This window comes from Pseudonaja textilis, chromosome 6 (assembly GCF_049901715.1).
Source record: "Pseudonaja textilis isolate UNSWEBS1 chromosome 6, rPseTex1.2, whole genome shotgun sequence".
NCBI classification, from domain to species: Eukaryota; Metazoa; Chordata; class Lepidosauria; order Squamata; family Elapidae; genus Pseudonaja; species Pseudonaja textilis.
Window position 1 is genome coordinate 24,002,170 of NC_141995.1, and position 20,385 is coordinate 24,022,554.

Consider the following 20,385-nt stretch of genomic DNA (forward strand, 5'->3'; position numbering starts at 1 on the left):
CCCGAAGGGACTGGCTGAACAAGGATCGCCAGCTGCACTGGAAGTGTTCCTTCAGGGAACCTTTCTCCTCTTCCTTCTCGCATGTGCACGCCACCCTCCCAGACCCCCCATGGCCACCGGTCACGTGGGAGGGAGGGAGGGAGGGAGAACGTGAATGAGATATATGGATGGGTAGATAAATACATGGAAGGAGGGAGGCAGGGAGAGAGAAAGGAAAGGAGAGTAAGGAAGGACACAAACCCTGGCTTCAGAAGACTCTTTGAAGCAGCACAGCAATCTAGGGCTGGCCTGCAAGGGATCTCGGAGGTCATCTGGTCCAACCCCCCCTCCAGCAGGAGATCCTTACAGGATCATAGAATAGCAGGGTTAGAAGTAAGTGTGTGTGTCTGTCTCTCGGTCAAAACTCCAAAACAGCTCAAGTAGCTCTGGGGAGATCAGTCATAAATTAGAACACTTGCTAAGCAACCAGCCATTAAGCGAAGACAACTTGTATTTGGTTTGCCAGTCACATGGTCACCTGGCCATGCCCACCCAGTCACATGACCACAAACCCATGCCCATCTGATCATGTGACCATAAAGGCATGTCCATCTGGTCATGTGACCAAGCCACACCCACACAGTCACATGTCCACCAAGCTACACCCACAAATTAAGCCACACCCACAGAACCGGTAGTAAAAAAATTGAATACCACCACTAAATAAAACCATATGTCTGAAATGATATAGGGTTTCCTGCTTAAGCAGGGGATCAGACTAGAAAGGTCCCTCCTGATATCTGATTACTGGTCCCTCCTGATATCTGATTACTGATCCAGATAATCTGTCTACTTGATGAACGTTAGTTCAGAAAATGATGGTCCAAAATTGTTCTTGATGTTTCTACAATTCTTTATTTGCCACCAAAGCCATACTAAGGATGCTTAACTAAAAAACAAGTAATGTGAGTTTCTTTGATCTTACCCAGCTCTGTAGAACTTGTATTACATATGACAAAAAATATTTCTCTTATCCTCATTTTTCTAATTATTATTTTGTGCATTTTTTTCATATATAGTATATTTCAGAATTGCACCAGACCTTCTTTTTCATAATCTCTACAATTTATCTCTGCATAATTCTGTAATTACTGATTCTAATTTTATGATTACTTGACAACTGGATTCTTTTCACTGTGTTCTGAAAATAGTAAGATGGTTGCAAAGCAAAAGTTCCAGCTTTCAGCATCATGTTTGTTTCCAAGAACACCAAACTCTGGACCCCAAACAGATCCTGCAAATAGAGACCACCTTTAAAAGGTTACACAGTATGTCTGAATGATATACATTATTCATGTTTTTAGGAAAAAGGCTATGAGTGGAAACTTATGGAAAGTACTTTATCTTTTGTCCAGACTTTCACTTCTCCATTCTAATTCCTTTTCTAGATCACTATTATGTCCACATAATTTTAAATACTTTAAGAAACATGCAATTATTTATGGAAGCAGATAAATGGATGAGGAAGAGTACTCCGTTGTTATTATTATTTTTTACTTTCCCTAGGCCCTTTTTATAAATGAAAAGTAAGGTTGTGCAAAGATATAAAGTGATGTTTCACACAAAGGACTCCTTTGAAGTTACACACCTTGCTTGAAACAAAAAAGAAAAATGACCTTCCACCTTGCCTTCCTTTTATATTGCTTCTGGAGACTTTTTCAGCATGTCTAATAGCTAGAAGAGGCTTCTGCTTGCTGGAGGTACACTTGATACTTTTGCAAAGAGTAATTGTATTGTTGCTGTACCTTGACAAGGCACAAAGCCTTATTTCAGAGAAACAGCTGCTCTGACACACCTAATAATCTTAGCAGTAGATACTGGTAATACGTTATCACATAATAGCTTGCTGGCTGGGCAATATGAGACATTGACAATGTTCTATTTGAGAACTCTAGCTTATAGAAGAGAACAGAATACCCCAATTTCTATAAATGCTCTCTAGAAAGAGCATCTTGACATTAAAATCAAAGTTCGTGTTGTCTAGCTCAATTTTCTTGGATTCATAACAGCTTCCTTCCCTGATGTTGGCATTAAACTATGAATTTATTCTGGAAAAAAAGTATAGGATTTATTTTGATGAGTTGCCAGGCTGTCATTCAAGCTGTGCGTTTCAAGTTTGCTTAGTAGATGATAGCCTTTTCTCTCTATTCCAGAAATATGTCTGTTTTGTAAGAGTGTCTATGAACTCTATAACTGTCACTTGGGAAAAACTGGAGACATTTTATTGTCATTATTATTAAGTTGCCTGGATTTCTACTCATGACATAATGAACTATGATATCTATTTCCTTTATACGGTGTTGTCTTGAGTTCGTTTGTGTAGCTGATATAGAAGGATACAAATTAGATTATGCAGTCAGAGGTCCAGGGACTGTGCAGCACAGAAATTCTGGCAATCAACAATCAAATATAAATAAGTCACACATACAGAAAGTAACTTTAAAGCACTAATATGCAATTCAACTGACTTTTTAAATGTTGAGCGAATGAGCACAAATGCTCAGGTGTTCAATAAGCATTTTTTAGAATCTTCCCACAATGTGCTCCAAGGAAACATTGGTCCAATTTTGTGGAGCACTCTCCATAGTTTCATCATATAAGCCTGGTGGCCATGAATAAATAGCACACCAACTATTTACTGAAATACAATAAATGATGACTACCGTCTTGAGAACTGTGTAGTTGACTAAAATAAAAATGTCATTTATTGTTTCACTACATAGTAGTATGTTATGTATAAATAGGTGTGCAGGTACTGGTATTTCCATTTTTTTTTACAAAAATAAAATTTCTCTAGAACAGTTTTTAAGTAATATAAAGTCTATTCCATATTTATAAAACAAAAGATATACTATTTTGGCAATTATGCCGTTAGGAAAGGGATTGCAATATGAAAAGAAAATAGCAACAGGTTATTGCTACTGTTTTTCTTTTCTCTCCCCAGCAAGGGGTGTTTATATATGTTTTTGTATTAGGACAAATATATATTTGTTATCTTTAAAGTCTCACACTATACTTTCCATATTTCCTGCATTAAACTAGAGCATCTTCCCAACTGGGGAGTTTCTGAAGAAAAGCAAGAGGAGAAAGTTGGTGTCATTAATTCAGCATTTGAAAATGCCAAAGACATCTTTGACTGGCTTTAGTTTAATCCTTTAGTTTAATCCAATTTGTGTCATATATAAACTTGGTCTCATATCAGTCCCTATTCTATGGGACAGCAAAAGGAAAGCAAATGACTTGCTGCTGGCTCCTCTCGTTCCAAGAACAACAAAACTTTATCTTTCATACAAAGCATATAAGGTCATCGTATTTTTTCACACCGCTCCTCAAACTCACAGTATAAGAAGAAACAATCACATTTACTTTCTAATTATTTTCACCAAAGAAATTCTGGAATTTTAAATGAGATTTATGTAATTTATAGACACATTCTGGTGTAGAATTCAAATGGGTGCATATTTTATGTAACTCTTTGCAAACACTACTAATGCAACCATGCACAGTCTAACATAGTACAAATCCAGTCAGAACCCCACAATTACTCAAGCCCCTCATTGCTCAGTCCATTTTTAAGGGAATATTGCCTTTAGTTATAAAACTATTGATTAGGTTAAAAAATCGCTAGCCAACAAAAATGTTTTGGAAACAGCATTGCAATAATTGCAATATTCTGGTCTGGTCAGAGAAGGAAGGGTAATTTATATATTTGTAGGGGTTTTTCTTTTTACTCTCTTTTGAATTAGTACCATATTGCACTCTGATGAACACTGGCTTAGGTGATATGTGAATCCATTCAAAGAACTGATGTCTTTATCATTTCAGAATCAAATAGCAGCATCATGTGAGTTTACATTAATCTTTTTCCAGAGCACATTCTTGAATACTGAAAGTCATCTATATCAGCTTTCATATGTTTTTCTATATGTCATTCTGAGGTGTATAATTCTAGGTTTTATATGTATATCCTTTTCAACTTTAAAATATATACTGTATATACATTCATTCAGCATTTGAAAGAATCTAAATGTTCTGTTTACCACTAGAGTGTGCTACAGTTCTAAAAATTGAAACCAATGAAAATTTTTATATACAATATATGTATATGTGCCTGTATTTGTGTGTGCCTGCATGGGCTCCCTCACAAGAAATTCTAAATTATTAATAGTTTATTTTCATTTATAGATGTTTTAAAAGAGATATCCTGAAAACAGTTTTAGTAGGAGATGTCAAATAGCATTAGGACCTCATTTCAGTTTCATTTCACTTATTTCTGATATGTCATTTAAGTGTTTCATAATAATTGATTAAAGGGCTTTATAAACAAGAGGTCACCAAGGGAATGGCCCAGTTAAATTTGATGACAATTATCTGAATTGATGAATTTGACTGGAGAATTCCATCATCATCAGAATTGATTCATAGATGCCTGCATAAGTGCAGCTTTCACTAGAGCAGAATCCATTTTGCAAAGCAAACAACCACTTCTTATAAAGAAAATCCAAACTATTATATTAATACATCAGGATTTAGCATTATCAGCATGTGAAAAACAGTAGAATTGTTATCTGCTTAAAGTCTTGTTGTGTTGCACTGTTGCTATGTCTAGATAGGAGCTTTCTTTTGATATTGTGTAATCTATGGACTAACAGATAGTTATGACTATATCTGAACATTGGCTTAATGAACTGTGGTGGGTCACAGATCTGGCTTATTATGTGGAGGACTAGATTCTTGCTTATATTTATGCAATACTTAACAGTATAAAATAGGCATCCAACAAAATGTGTTGTTATTAGTTAGATTTATATCTTTTTTTGCTTTATATATTTCTTTTTCATTTTTCCTTCTAGCTTGTGAAACTGCCACCTACATTTGAACAATTCCTATTCTTTTTCTATTTAAATCCAACATATTCTCTCTTTATCACTACAAATCTTGATAAGGGACATTTACAGGTGTTTCAAAAAATTCAAGATGGTGTCCATGGTCATTTTGAATAGATCACACTTCTTTCTGGATGCAGCTCTGCCTTCTTAACTTTCAATATATTTGTATTTTAAATCTTAGCCTATCTCCATTTCCTTCTTTGCTCTGTCAGGTGAACACAGTTTTGTACACCTGCATAAGAAACTATTTTTTTAAAAAATGATACATCCAAAACATGTTTCATTTAATATTACATGGTCAATTCTCCTATGGAAATAATGTTAAACTGGGAAGTAAAAATAAATTAATAGCTAAGAGAATTATGCACAGCAATCAAGAAATACTTTGTTTCACTGTAGAAAAATACTGTGAGACTCCATTCTACTAAAAATCAATAAGCCAACTATCTGACTTCCTGAATTACATACATGACCATGCAATTCATTTTTGGAGTAAACAATGCTTTTTATACAAAGCAGAAAAAAGTAAAGAAAAAAGTAAGCCCAAATAATTAAAAACATGAGATAAGAAAAAGAAAGGAAAATATTTTACAAAAAGCAATAGTAAAGCACTCCTTGATTTTACCAAGAAAACCACATGGAAAGACAATAAAAAGTGATTGATGAAATAGCACTGGATAATGGGCCCTCAGATGAGAGGGCATTAAACTGATAGCATGTTGACTTGATGAACTTTTGAGTTGAATGATCTTTTCAAGTACTTATGGTATTTATGTCATAGCTAGATTAAAGCCTTTGGAATATATAGTTGCTGATGTTGCTATTGCAGGAAAATAAAATTTGAAACTGCTGTGAAAAAATTATAATGGAAACACTGAACATAATAATATCTCAGGAAAGCTCAATATATTCAAAGATTTAATGAATCAACTGTACATTCATATTGGGACATGAGGAATTGAAATGAAAGATATAACATAGATATAACTGCATCGGGTACAGTGCAGTCAATGACATCATCAAATAGACTTTGCAGATAACCCCTTAATAACAGTTGTCCAACTTTATGCTTCAATCACTGTTGCAGAACAAGAGAAAGTTTGTATGTTTTAGACTAAGTTCAGTCTGAAATCAAAAGAACACACAACCTTTCACATTTTCAAACTTGAAAGCCTGATAGCATATCTCTCTACTCCATTTAATATCAAACAGAATTAAGATGGAGTAATTTTTAATGTACAGTGATACCCTGGTACTTGTCATTAATTGATCCTGGGAGGCACAAGTACTAAAAATGATGAAATGCAAATAAATCATGTCACTACTGCGTAGCCATTTGTTTTGGCCAGAAAGGATAGAGTCACAAGGCAAGGGACACCGACATATTCTAGCTTGTGTGTCGAGTACCAAAGAAATGATAAGTATTGGGGGAGCGGGGAATTCACATAAAAATGCATCAAGTACTACATTCAATGAGTTTCAAAGCAGTCGAATACCGGTATACCCCTGTATTTTCCATGTGTTCCATTTATCAGGGCTGTTTTGTTGTTTCAGTTTCTTAAATGGCTCCTTCATGCCAAAATCATCTCTACCTACCTTTACAGCTCTATTGATGATGCTACTTTGGTAGTTGAAAATGTTAATGATTTGCAAGCTTTAGTAATAAAAGCCAAGGCGCACAGTAAAAAAATGGGACCAAGATTAGATGTAAAGATATTTACAAACTAATAACAAGTACATCAAACAGTGAAGATATTGAAGTGGTGAATAGCTTTACTCTTGACAGTAAAAGTACCAGTGGTCAAGAAATACATCACAGACTAAGTGCTTGATATTGCAGAAAAGGTTAAAGGCTTTAAAAAGATACTCAGATACAAAGGTGTCAGATGCTTTCTACAAACATTACAAGCATGCAAGTAATAGTTTTCTTTATTATACTTTTTAAGCAAAAGTTGATAGTGCCATTTTTAAATTTTGATGTTAAAGAAGACTCTTGGAAATATAATGAATAGCCAAGAAAATAAACAGAAGGATCACAACACAAATCAATCCAGAGGTTTTACACTAGACACAAGTTCCCAGGTCCCAAGTGTCATATTTTGGACACTTTTATATGAAGATCTAGATTTCCTGAGATATTTGTATGCTGGGAGTGATAAAAGAAAAAAGAAGAGGAGGATCAGTTTACAGTGGTGATAGAGCACCATTGGAAGATCTGAGGGGCCAGAATGGGGACAGATCATCTGTCAACATCCAGCTTGAGTATCCAAATAAAAATCCAGTATCATGTCTTTTCTGAAAAGCTTACTGTTTATTGAACACATAGCATGGTAATTATGAGATAAAACTAACTCTGAATTTCTCAGGCAGCAGTTCACAGTATTAAACAATAAAGTTCCCAGCCCAACACCCAGGCATCCCTCATAGACCATGTAAAAAAGCTCTCTTTGCTATGGAAACCATCTGCCGCCTTCTTCACACCTGTTGATACTTCCTTGAAAAGTTTCCAGACTCTCACAAGTTTCAGTGGAACTGTAGAAGTTTCGTTTCCCCAAGTAACCCATTCATAATCAACACCTTCCTCCTTTACTCTAATGACATTGAAACAAAGAGGCACTTAGCTGCCAATGTTTCCCTCGTGACAACCTCCTAGAGAAAATCTATCTGTGAGGTCACTAAGAGTCTATATCAACTTAATGGCATATAATCAATTGATTAATCATCAATCAATTGCCTTGATCTTTTTTTTGGCAGTTATTCTCTGGTGCTCATTCTTCTCACACTCTTTCATTTCATCATTTATCAAAGTATACTTTTTCATATTTCTCATTATCATACCTCCAACCTCTTCTGTGGCAAATTGTTAACATAATTCCTTTCACTTCCAAGCAGCTCCCTAATCCTTTTTCTTTACATATACTTTTCATTAATTCTGTTACAAGATGAATCTATATTATAATATTTTTCATAGGGGATGTAGTTTCTAATCTCATAGTAATTCTATTGAGGTTTAGTTTTTTTTCCTCTTTTTATTCCTATCCATATTTTTCCCAAAATTAACTCTTGACACCACCAAATAATTTTCTGTCCTGGATTAATCACTCAATTTTTCATTGGAAGTCAACAATTCTTTTAGATTCATTCTTTTGTCATTATGTATGAAGGCTTATGTTTAGGCTCAGAATGTTTAGGCTCAGACCATATATTCAATAAAACCAGTCCCATTTCTAAATAGATATTATTCATTTTTATATCTCTGAATAGTTCAATCATCTTATTTACTTTCATCAATAAATATGATGATGATGTGCAACTATTATCAATTTGAATGCTTACTTTCATATTAGTTTTTAATTTGACACTCATTCATATTTTCTTACATGTTTAGACTTTCACTCACAATCATTTCCATATATACACTAGGATCTTTAATGTAGAAAGTACTTTGCAAGTCAACATATTATGTAGTAGGATTACATATTCTACTTTAAAATATTTATTATTAGGAAAGGGGCGTTGGTTCTTACCTGATACGCTTCTTTTCGTAGAGCTGTTGAGAGTGTCCAGGTTGGGAGGAGCTCCAGTCTCGGCTCTCACAGGCTGAGCTTGAGATTGAGGCACGCCTCTCACCATCACGTGGTCCTCCGGGCGCGCCCCAGTTTTGCGAAGACGAGAAGGAAGGTCCTGTTCTCATCTTACTCAGGAAAAAAATATTAGTTTGCTCGGTCGAACAGCAGGGTTTCCCACCAGACGGCCCACGGGTGGGCTGGACACTCTCAACAGCTCTAAAAGAAGCGTATCAGGTAAGAACCAACGCCCCTTTTCCATAGAGCTGTCTCGAGTGTCCAGGTTGGGACATACCAAAGCTTGGCTAGTCCTGCGGGTGGGCTCCCGTCTGGAATGGGACCTCTCCTGGAACCCTGATGACCCGCTGGAGGGCACGCCCAACAGGAGAACCCCTCGAGGTTGGAATGCCTCAACGAGAGGGCCTGATGGAGACAGGGCTGTCTAAAGGTAGCCCTGCCGGGATGCCACGGATGCTTACTGAGACCGTGGGGCAAGGAGACTAGGTAGAGCGGCCAAAACCTTGTTAGGGACCCGGCACGAGGAGCCCGGGCAGAGGCGAGGATGGAAGTTCCCTGAGAAGACCTAGCCAGAGTGAGGGGAGGCGCCCTCAATAACCGGAGGGTCACCGTTGCGAGGGTGGCGATGGGACACCCTAGGGTGTTATGGGATAGACCCTGTTGGGAACCCCCTGAGAGAACTCCAGGTCAGAGTGATGGAGGGAGACGTAAGGAGTTCCCGAACTGTGACCTGTGCTAGTGGGGACCAAGTTTGGTTCCGCCCAGAGCGAGGCGGTCGGCCCTGCTCAAGAGCCAACTGACCGAGGACCGCCCCAGAGGGAACTAAGGGTAGTAGTGAGGACCAGGGCAAGGGGTCCGTGTATCTGGATTATGAGGCTGTGGGCCGGGGCCCAGAGAAGGAACCCCAGCTAACATGGGATGGGGATAAATGTGTTGCCGGCCAGATGCCCTGGGGCAAGGTGAGGAGGACAAGGGTGCTCCAGACTATGAGCCTGCGTCCGGGAGCCGTATGGTCTACCGGGAGTCTTGGTATGGAGAGGTAAGGCAGATATGAGGATTAGGCTTCCCCAACGGTTTGGGCAAGGCTGAAGAGAAAGAGATTTTGCAGGAGTTAAGTGTCAGAGTGGAGCCAGACTAGGCGAGAAGCCTGAAGAGGATTGGCTTTCGCTCTCCTTCTCCTCGTTTTTATACTTGTTTCTTTCTTTCTTTCTTTTTTTTTTTTTTTTTGGGGGGGGCAGCCACCTGGGGGCGACTGCATTATCGGGAACGCACGGAACGAACCTCCCGGATCCCCGGGAGGGCTTCCTGGACGAGGTGCCTCCGGACCTGTCTGGTTCCGATCGGTCAGGAGGCCTGTAGGGAGATGATTGGTAGTACCTGGGGAAGGAGGAAGAGTGGGAAGAACCTTGGCGAGAAGAGGGAGAGGAACCTCTGAAATCAGACCTCCTAGCAAGAGAAGGGAGATATTTGCGCTTGTTGCGGGTCTCGGCCAGGAATGGGTTGAGAACCGGTCCAAATAGCTTCCCCCAGAGATGGGGGCTGATGCTAGCTTAGCCTTGTTTTTTACGTCCGCCTGCCAGTGGCGGAGCCAGAGAAGGCGACGGGCAGTGACCTGGGACGAGATGGCCCTGGTGGAGAATTTTGCAGCCTGGAAGGTGGCGTCTGCAGAGAACTCGGCTGCGGCCAGGATCTTGGCAATATCCTGGTGCGCTCTGAGATTAGCTGCGGGACGTGCTGCTTGAGCTGCTGGAGCCACTTGATGGAGGTTCTGGTGAGAAAAGACGGCTGGCCGTGGAGGCCCTGACCGCCCAGGCATCAGAGAGATGAGCGCGGCGCAGGGCCAGTTCAGCTCGTTTGTCCTTGGGCTGGAGAGCTTCGAGGGACTCGCTGGGAGTTAAGCGGGAGGCCAGACCTACTACGGGCTCGTCCAATCACAGGGCGGGGATCGAGCAAGGTAGAGAACTGCGGTTCAAGATTGAAAAACCGCTTGTCCTGGGCGTTGGGAGGGGGAGGAGGCCCCGAGGAGGCTAGCTGCCTTGAGACCATGTCAGAGAATATGGGTGGGACAGGAATCACTTGGTTTCCACCACAGGCTGGGAGAAAATGGAGTCGGGAGGAACCCCGATGCCGCTGGGTTGGGTGGGGGGAAGGGTTCAGGCCCGAGGTATTCCTGGCCTTGAACAGGAGGGACCTAAATAGATGTGGTTTAAACAGCCCCAGAAACGCGGGCTGGCCTGGAGAGAGGCCCTCGTCCTCCGACATGTCCCCTTCTGGGGGCCTGCTCCCGAGAGGAGTTCACTGTCTCGACAGACCCCAATTCGAGATCCTCCTCGTCCCCAAAGAGGGTAGGGTCCCCGAGTTCCTGGGCCTCCATCTCCTCCATCTCCAAGGGCAGGGTCAAGTCCCGTGGAGAGCTACCTGACCATGCGAAGTTGCTGATCCTCGAGCCTCGGGGGCCTCAGGCCTAGGGGCCAGACCGGTCAGCTGCTGAAACTGTTGTGCTATCCGTGCCGGATGGCCAGCTCCATCGCTCGTTTGAGATTTTCGGGATTTCCACCGTGGGGGTGGGTGAGGCTCCTCCGGGCGCAGACCTGCAGCCACGGGGGAAGGTGGCCTCAGGGGCCTGTCCAGGCTGCGATGAAGAGGCAGAAGCAGGGAGGAGGGAGGATGGGTGGAGGTAGAGGGAGTGGGATTGGAAGGGTCCAGAGGCACAGAGCTTGACTCCTTAGAGCGTCTGTCAATCTCCTTTTCAAGGGCCCTGTGTCGCCTAAGGGCATCCCTTTGAGAGGCTTTGGATGTTTCCTGTGCTTGTTTGCGCAGGTGGTGAGACTTAGCCTTGGCCTTCAGGGAAGTGCCACGAGATGCATTGTCGTCTGCCATCTGGAGAGGAGAAAGGAGGAAAAGTTCTTGATTAACGTGAGGTGATTAACAAGGCTGGACACAGCCTAAGCAGGGGCCGAAACCCAGTACTGCTTTCGCACCCCCTAGGTCAAGGGCAACAGAGGTGCTTTGCATGTTGTTGAGAAGTAGGGCCTAGCCCAGAAGCCAATTGCCAAAGATGGACGCCAAAAAAACCGCCCCTGCCGGGCGGACCGGGAAGGGGGATGGTGGAGCTGCTACCTCCTTGCTGGGGAGAGACTGTGTAGCCAGTAGACTCCTATATCTAGAGGAGTACCAAGGCAGGATTGCAAGGTACCAGCAGGGATTTGGACATTCAAGGATCTGCCCAGGAATCAAACACAATGCGGCCTGCAGGTAGGCCTCGAGCAGTGGCAGGCGTCCCTGGGGCTACCAACCAAAATTTTAAAGTAAAGTGCCATCACGGGTCCTCGGACAGTTGCACGTTTGGATGCGGCCTACGTAGAGGCCGGGGATCCTAGCGCACGTTTCGCACCCCCTTTGATCAAAAAAATTTTTTTTGTATTTAAAATAGGAGGCTGTTGCACAGCAGGGCCTAGCCCAAAGCCAATTAGCCAAAAGTTGAACGCCAGGCAGCTACCCCTGCCGGACGGACCGGGAAGGGGATGGCAGAGCTGCTAACTCGCCTGCTGGGGGAAGGGCTACAGAGCCAACTAACCCTGGTTAGCCTGATAGAAACTAAGTGCAAACAGGCAAGGATATAGGCAGTCCGGAGTCTGCCTATAAAACATTAAGAAAAACCCTGTTATAGGCCTCTGAAAAATGGCGCCCGGCCATGCGGCCACACACAAGATGGCGGCGACTCCTGCCACTCCCAAGATGGCTGACACCACAGGGAGCCCAAAATGGAGGGCGCAATGACGAGGCAATCCCCAGCGGCGGCTATCACCCAGGAGAAGTTAAAAGGCCCGGAGGCCACAAAGAAGTACCTGGGAGAGGCAGGAAGCATCTCCCTGGGTTAGAGGGCGTTCGTGGGGGAAACGGCCAAAGAACAAAACCAGGCAGGAAAGAAAGCGATGCAGCTTCGCACGGAGCGAAAAGGCAGCAATCGGGGGCAGCGCTCGAAGCGCTGGATTCTCCCTTAAAAGGATAGTGAAACAATTCCCCTTAGAAGAAAAAGGCTCCCTAGGGAGCTCAAACCTCAGTTTCCTGCGCTGTCTGAGAGTCCAAGTTGATCAAAAAAAGAAAACACGAGGTGCTAGAGCGACCAGGAGCAAAAAAAACCAGCCTGACTGCCACGAGGCTGAGCAAAAACTGGGGCGCGTCCGGAGGACCACGTGATGGTGAGAGGCGTGCCTCAATCTCAAGCTCAGCCTGTGAGAGCCGAGACTGGAGCTCCTCCCAACCTGGACACTCGAGACAGCTCTATGGAAAAACATGTATTCTCAGGTATCTATCTATCTACCTATCTATATCCCCTTTTTCCTAAAAATCTTTATTGAAAAAAAATGCAATTATGTGGAAATAAGGCTTTAAAAATTCCATTGGCTATATTCATGCTTAAATGCTAAGCCAATTTTTTTTGCAGATATCTTAATGTGTAAACACAGCCAGCCATTCCAAAACTTAATTTTTGTAGGATTCAACATATATGAAGTTCTCTGGGAAGATTATTTATGTTCCAGAGCTAGTCATGTGGTTCAACTAGTTCTTTCATTGAAGGTGATTTGATTAGTTTCTTGTAAACTCGGGAGGCCATTGGATGCTGCAGCTTAAAACTAATATCAGAATGTTCTCTTATATAGAACTAATTGCAATAGTCTTACTTTTCTTTACCTACAAACAATGTTTTTATTGTTGGGTTCTTGTATGTATATTAACCAGCTATCAATCCAATCCTTAGATTTAGAGCTTAGAGTATTGAGGAATACTGAGTAAATATATATCTTCATCAAGGGATTCTGGAAGTTCAAGAATATATTTGTTTTGTAAATTTGCTAGTTGATAATATTGTACACACAGAGAGAAACATACTGATTTGTTTTGAAAGCTTTTGGCCTGAATCCTGTTCAAAATTGTCCCACAAAGAATATGTAAAAACAGATAAAGGGAAAAATAGCTTTGTAAACTGCAGTTATGTGCTAGCAATTTAATTAAACATAATAAGTAATTGTGAAATACACAGCATTTTAACAACATAGAGGCAGAGGAAAATCAGAATCTGTAAGATGGAGGAAATAGAATTTAATCCCAGTAACATATAGAAGCAATACCTGATTGAAGATATCCTTTTCATTAAACATATTCATGCAAGTTTATTTTTCATAGTGCTTGCTAGAGAAAAATACTATTTTAAAAAGAACTCATTTCAAAACCATATACAGATATAAGTCCTGATTTATATAAGGATATTTAAGGAACACTGTAGCTTATTTGTTTATATATTGGAGAAGGCTTCTTTAAAAGTCACTAAAAGAGGGCCTCTGGAAAAACAAATTTATGTTATAAAGTAGCTTTTTGAGTCTCTTGAGTCTTTCTGACACATTGTTCTCAGACCTTTATGCCTGGGATGCTGCCAAATAGCTCTTTTCCCACAAAACTGTAATAAACTTTGAACAAAAACTGGATTTCAGTCCTGCTTTTCCCAGAAGAAATACTGACCTATTTCACCCTGAGGTGGTAAACCATGTTTGGGCCATACAATTTCAGACTTTAGGTAGTAGTACTTATGACTGAATGTTCTTTCATATAAGGTTTTATTTTATTTTTTTATTTATTTGTCAAGCAAGCTAACAGGTATAAGTATAAGCATGGTTATGAGTACATGAAATGGATACGAATAAAAAAGAAACATGCCAGTATTGGAGGGAGAATTCAAAAATACAGAATATTTTATGTTTCTTCTTTTCTGTATCATCTATTTTTTTTTGTTCTTAGTTTGTATTAGTTTTGTACTACTGCATTGTAACTTATAATAAAATCACTATTAAAAAATAATAGCATAGGCTGACCAATATAAAGAGAATTCAATGCTAAACAAAAGCAGTTGTACAGGACATAAGGATCTAAGCTTTTTGTTCAACTATTTTCAAAGAAAGAAACTTCTGTGCAGAGATGCTTTTATGGATTTACAGCGGGAAAATGATTCACTGCAGAAAATAAAGTGTGGGCTGATCACTTCTTTTCTTTATCTAGTTAATGGCATGTTGTGCCAAGACAAACTGCAGGCCTGCTACTTCTGGTACCTGTATGGCAGGCTATAAAAAAGGAGGGAGAAAGATTTTGAAAGCGGTGTGTAATAGATCCATTTCTGAGACAGTTTTGTCAGCAAGAACTTGTTCTGTCCCTGCATGAAAGACATCAAGTCTTTCTCAAGACTTGAACAAGAACGTTTTACAAGAAAACATAGTCTACAGAGCTTCCTCCCTCATACAGCTTGTTAAAAAAAAAAATACCACAGGAGACAAAATGATCAGAATAGTATCTTGCCTACTTTGACATATATGGTTAAAACTTCACATCATTATGCTGATGGTGCCATCTTCTTTTCATTTCTGCTGTGGACAGAGTTATCCTGCATGGCGAACAAGCAATCAAATCATTTTGATTTTTTGGTCTGTGCAGACATGAACAGACTGAAGTTACAACTTAAAAAATAAAGGAAAGACAGAATATTATGAAGTTTAGAATAAAATGTACCAATGAAGAAAAGGATCTGAGGAAAAGGAGTCAGAACAGAAAATATTGACACATTGTAGAATTGATATTGGATGATATTTATATAAATACAATGGAGTATAGTGGATAAAACAGTTGTATAGGAATAGCAAATCATGAGGTTTTATTTTGTAAATACAAATGAATATACAGGAGATGTGAATAGTATAAATTTAACAATGTATGATAAATAGAAAGTTATTTGTTCTATGTTATGTATGGCAAAGAAAATGCCAGAAAAGTCGCACTATGTCCAATATTTTAATATTTACTTCATAAAATTTGTATTTTAAAAAAAGAAATCAAATCATTTTAATCTTCTTTTGAGTACCTCCTCCTCAAAAAATCCTTAATTAGCACAGGTACAGGAAATGGTGGGGGTGATAATGAAGGTGATGATGATTAAAAGTCAAATTCTGCAATATATCCTTACAGAGAGAGTCTACCTTTGGGTTAACAGTGGTTTGGATATACATCAGTTAGCTATGTGCTTTTAATTCAGAAATATGTTTCCAAACAGAAGCAGTATGATTCATAATTTATACTAGTCAAGTTTAGTCCTGGCTCAGTCAGTCCATATTAGCAATCCTGAGTAATGTAATTTGAAATTTAGGAGACCGGTGGATGCAGAGACAAATCTCTTGGGAAAACTTGTATAAATTTTACCTGTTCCATAGAAGATGGCCTTAGGCCTCCATGACAGAATTGAGGAGTAAACAGTAATAATGCCTGCATCGTCCCAGCATGCTAGAAGCGTTGCACCCAGTGATGGGCCGTAAGTATGTAAGCATGAGGTTTGTCACCATCATGACATCATTGCTCCAATAACTATTACTTAACATGTTTTGCTGTTGTTTCCTATGATGACAGTCAAATTAATTGGATAGCATAGAACAGACATCTCCAAATAGTAAAGTTCCCAGTTGATATAATCAGTGACTCCGGGGAGCTGTAACTCTAGCACATTTGGAGTTGGGGGGAGAAACAGACTGTCAGAATGAGAAATTCCCAGGAAAATTTTTCTTGATTGCAAATTTGTTCTTGGAATTCAGAAAGGTGACATTAAATCAACATAATATTGGTAAGAAAGCATCTATTTAATTCAACAGATAAAATCTAGTTGACGATTTATTTAAAGAGTAATTGTGGATTTAATCAGCGGTTTGATCTGAAATTATGTTATAGCTAAAGACCTTGTGCAGTTTATAAAGACTGACAAAACTGAAAATTACATATAAATCAGCAATTAATTTCAACAGCATAAAAATAATTTGCTGAGAAAAAGCTGAGATCAATGCTTTGTTGAGCATTGTCAACCAACCTATATTTTAGATCACAATTCTTCCACTGATGTTCTTGCACACTTACATTATATTAACTTTGCATACTTTCTGTTATTTTTCTCGTACATCATTTGTATTATTTTTACTTAAAAGCAAGCCAAATGAAACCAGGTACACAATAATAGATCAGGAAGATTATCCTATGCTCAAGTTTGAGAAAAGAATGTATTTGGGAATATGTTGAACCTTGACAGTCAGGATGTTCACCAGAAATAAGTTCCCAAGATCCTTCACATCCAGCCCATCTTCTAGTCTTTTTCCCCTCAACTCTTCTTTTTGAGTAATCTATTTAGAAAAAAGAGAATCTTTGATTTGTTGTTACTGTAAAACAGCTGAGAGTAAGATGTCAGTCCATCAGATTGACCTGTAATATTATCATCATGGGTTGAAAAATAGTAAAAGAAAAAAAACCTATTTTTAAATGACACTTGATAGCTATAATAAGGAAAAATGTTTACTTAGGAGTAACTTAGGAGAATTGTTTCTCCCTTTTCCTTTGCATCCGGTTCCATTTGATGTTGGTGGGGAGGAAGTCAAATGCTAGGTCTCTACAATGTGGGATGCCTTGTGGCTTCAATCTTTTGCCTCTTTTTAACATCTATATCAGGCCGGTTAAACTGGCAGCCTACGAGCCAGATGCATCACATGCAGGCCACGCCCATCCTGGCTCCGCAAAGGCAAACACCATCACGAGACATCATGTAATGTGTTTGAGTTTGAAACCCGTGATTTATATGAAAACATTTGGGGGTGTCATCCATTGATATGTGTAGTGTTATTGATAATATACATTTCTATCCTTAGCCAGGCAAGTGATGCTGTGGCCAGCTTCAATCCTGGTAAGATAGGAGTAGTTCTGCATTTTTGCCCTTCCCAGGCCCAGAAGATATTTCATCTTTGACTTTGGAGGGGATGGCACTCCTTGGACCAAGCTAGTACACAATTTGGGGTTCTCCTAGGCTCGTAGCTATTGCAGATGAGTGGCAGTTGTAGCTAGGGGGCCTTTTCACAGATTTGTCTGGAAGACCAGTTACCACCTTCCTGGAATGGGAGATCTTACACATGCCTTGGTTACTTCCTCTCTGGACTACTTCAATGTGCTATAGATGGGGCTACTCTTGAAGTTCATCCAGAATTTGCAACTGGTGCAGAATATGGTGGCATACTAGTGATGGGTGCTTCTAAATTGGCTCATGTTACATCTCTGTTGTATGAGCTGCATTGACTTCCACTTTCCTCCAGGCTGTAGTTTAAAGTTTTGGTTGTTAACTTTAAAAGTCTATATGGGACCAAATTATGTATGGGACTTCTCACTATGCTCATCTATTAATCCTACTAGATAAGATAGGGTGGGCACACTCCTGGTCCCATCTCTTAAACAATGACATCCTATGAGGTCTAGGAAGTGTGCCTTCTACATGTCAGCTCCTCCCCTACGGAACACCCATCCCCCCCCCTTAGTCCCCTAGGAGGGAACTAGCTGGCCTTAACAGGTCCCTAACTTAGTCTTCTGTAAAGCACTTAAGATCTGGCTTTTCTGTCAAGTACTGAGATAGGGTGAGACTGATGAGAGAGTTTTTGTGTTGGACCGCTTGTTAAAAATTTTTATGGTGCTCAGTTTTTACTATTTGTGGTTTAATAGATATATGTATATATTAATTGTGTGGTTACATTCTTTTAAAACTGTTGGTTTGGAACTAGTCACATATCTCCTGTATAATAGATGGCTATATAAATGTTTTAAATTCACAAGTACTTATAAAATTGTTCCAAAGCAGATTCCTAAAATATTTGGAAGGGGAACAAAAATACTTTGTGTTTTCAGTTAAGATATCATCTGCTCAAGAAGATCAGGGCTATAAAAAATGCCTTTCATATTATTGCATGTATGCATATATGTAATAAGCATGTATATATTTACAAACATACACATACACCCATGAAGAAAGATCAGAAATTTGTAAGTTATAAAAATGTTTGTATTCCTAATGTTTTCTGGTTAGAAAGTATGAAAAATAATCACTCACAGCATGCTCTTCTGCTTCATTATAGAGCAATGTCAACACATTACATTTTATTTGAAAACAAGAAATATAAACAGAAGGAAATTAAGAGAAGTATATATCAAAATACATATAGACATTTACATGGACATTTCATATATACAAATATTATCTTCTATATGAAGATGGGTGTAACTGTTCAGCAAATTGACCTTATTTATGCATAGAATTGTATGTACTTGAAATTATTGAAGATTCAAGACCACATGGTTGTTTTGTGTACTTAAGCAGACATTATAAATTGGCTAACAATATTCTGTAGCCAGTACAGTGTGTGTTGTTCTAAGCAACCCATTTTGCTGGAAAATAAAATGCTGCTCATAAGAACCTCTCTGTAGACATGATAATAATAAAGACGTCATTTGGATTATGACTTATATAGATTCACATTTTACATTTTCCCTATATTTTCTAATTTTGATTTCCCCAGAAGATACTTCAAGCATCATGTATGAATTCAATGAATAAAAGACCTACTTAAATTACAATTGCTATAGAGTAATTCTGAACATTAACATAGTTAACAAAAACTGACCACTGTGGAGAAGGAAGAATAGCTCAGCATCTAATTTTGAGCATATTAGCTGCAATTCTCAATATTCATTGTCCTTTCCATTAAAGTTAACACAGTGGATTAAATTTATCTATTTAACCAGTTATTCTCATAGAGAGCTCCATTATCTTTAATGACCTAAAATAAAAGCAAGAACAGCACATCAGTGTTACAATGCATTAAGACCAATATTCAATATCTGGATCCCTACTTGGAGCAATAGTAGAATTTTATTGTTCTAAATCTTTTCTCAAAGCTATAGATTATATGAGCCTCCTATTCCATCCTGCCCTTGGCTTCCTTTGAGACTTTACCAACAGATTTTCCAACACTGGTCTGAATTATCAGAGAAAAGAATAAAGTTAATAAAAGTTCCTTCCTCTAAAATTAGAATCCAATTAGGAGGAGGAACTAGGTATCTTACTGTTCATTAGGCACCCCAGGAAACAAAAGAATTGTTATTTACTTATTTTTAAAAAATCAAGATTCCCTTGAATTGTTTATCTTTAAAGGCCCATATACTATAGGTTGTTTGACAGCAGTATAGAAATTATTTCCTATCTTTTCACAGCCTTGGAATTTCCTAAGATCTCCATTCAACTAACTAGACCGGATTTGCTTAAGATTTCAAGAACAGCCGAAATCAGCTGAGTGCTGTTATTTGCTGAGTTACCTATTTATAACAGGTAACAACATTTGAATTCACTGACTTGTTGTTAAAATAAAAAAATGTTTTATAAAAAAAAAAATTTGAATTCACTGGGATTTATCTCAGCTCTGTCCAAATATTATTTCTATGAAGAGTTTTGAAAACTCACTCAGAAGTGTTGTGGACTTTGTGTGAACAAAAGCACCCTTTGCTATTCATTAATACATTCCAGCTATCTCTAGGCATCCATAAGCCCAAAAGCAAGATCTCGTGCTGCCTTAAGAAATGGTTCAATACTGCACAACTCTTTAAGAAGCAGAATATGAGTCTCAGCTCAAGTTCCTTTCTAAAGGTGAAAACATTTCCTTGATATTTTAATGTAACTTTTTACCAATATGCAAACTGAAACTGTGGTTGTATGATATGGAAGAGTGCACAAAAATGTCTATATTAGTGGGAATAATATGCAGGATGCATATTATTTGGCAACTTGCTTGATAAGACGTGTAGTATTACAAATTACAAACAGTAAGTTTTGTAAATTTATAAATGAATTTTCATATGCATACTTAAAAAAAAATTATTAATGTAATGAATAATTGGTTTAAAAAATTAAGACTAGAAAACCTAGAAAAAAAGAAAACTCAAAATTAACCTATTTGTTCATCCCTTTAGTGTCCCCTCTAAAT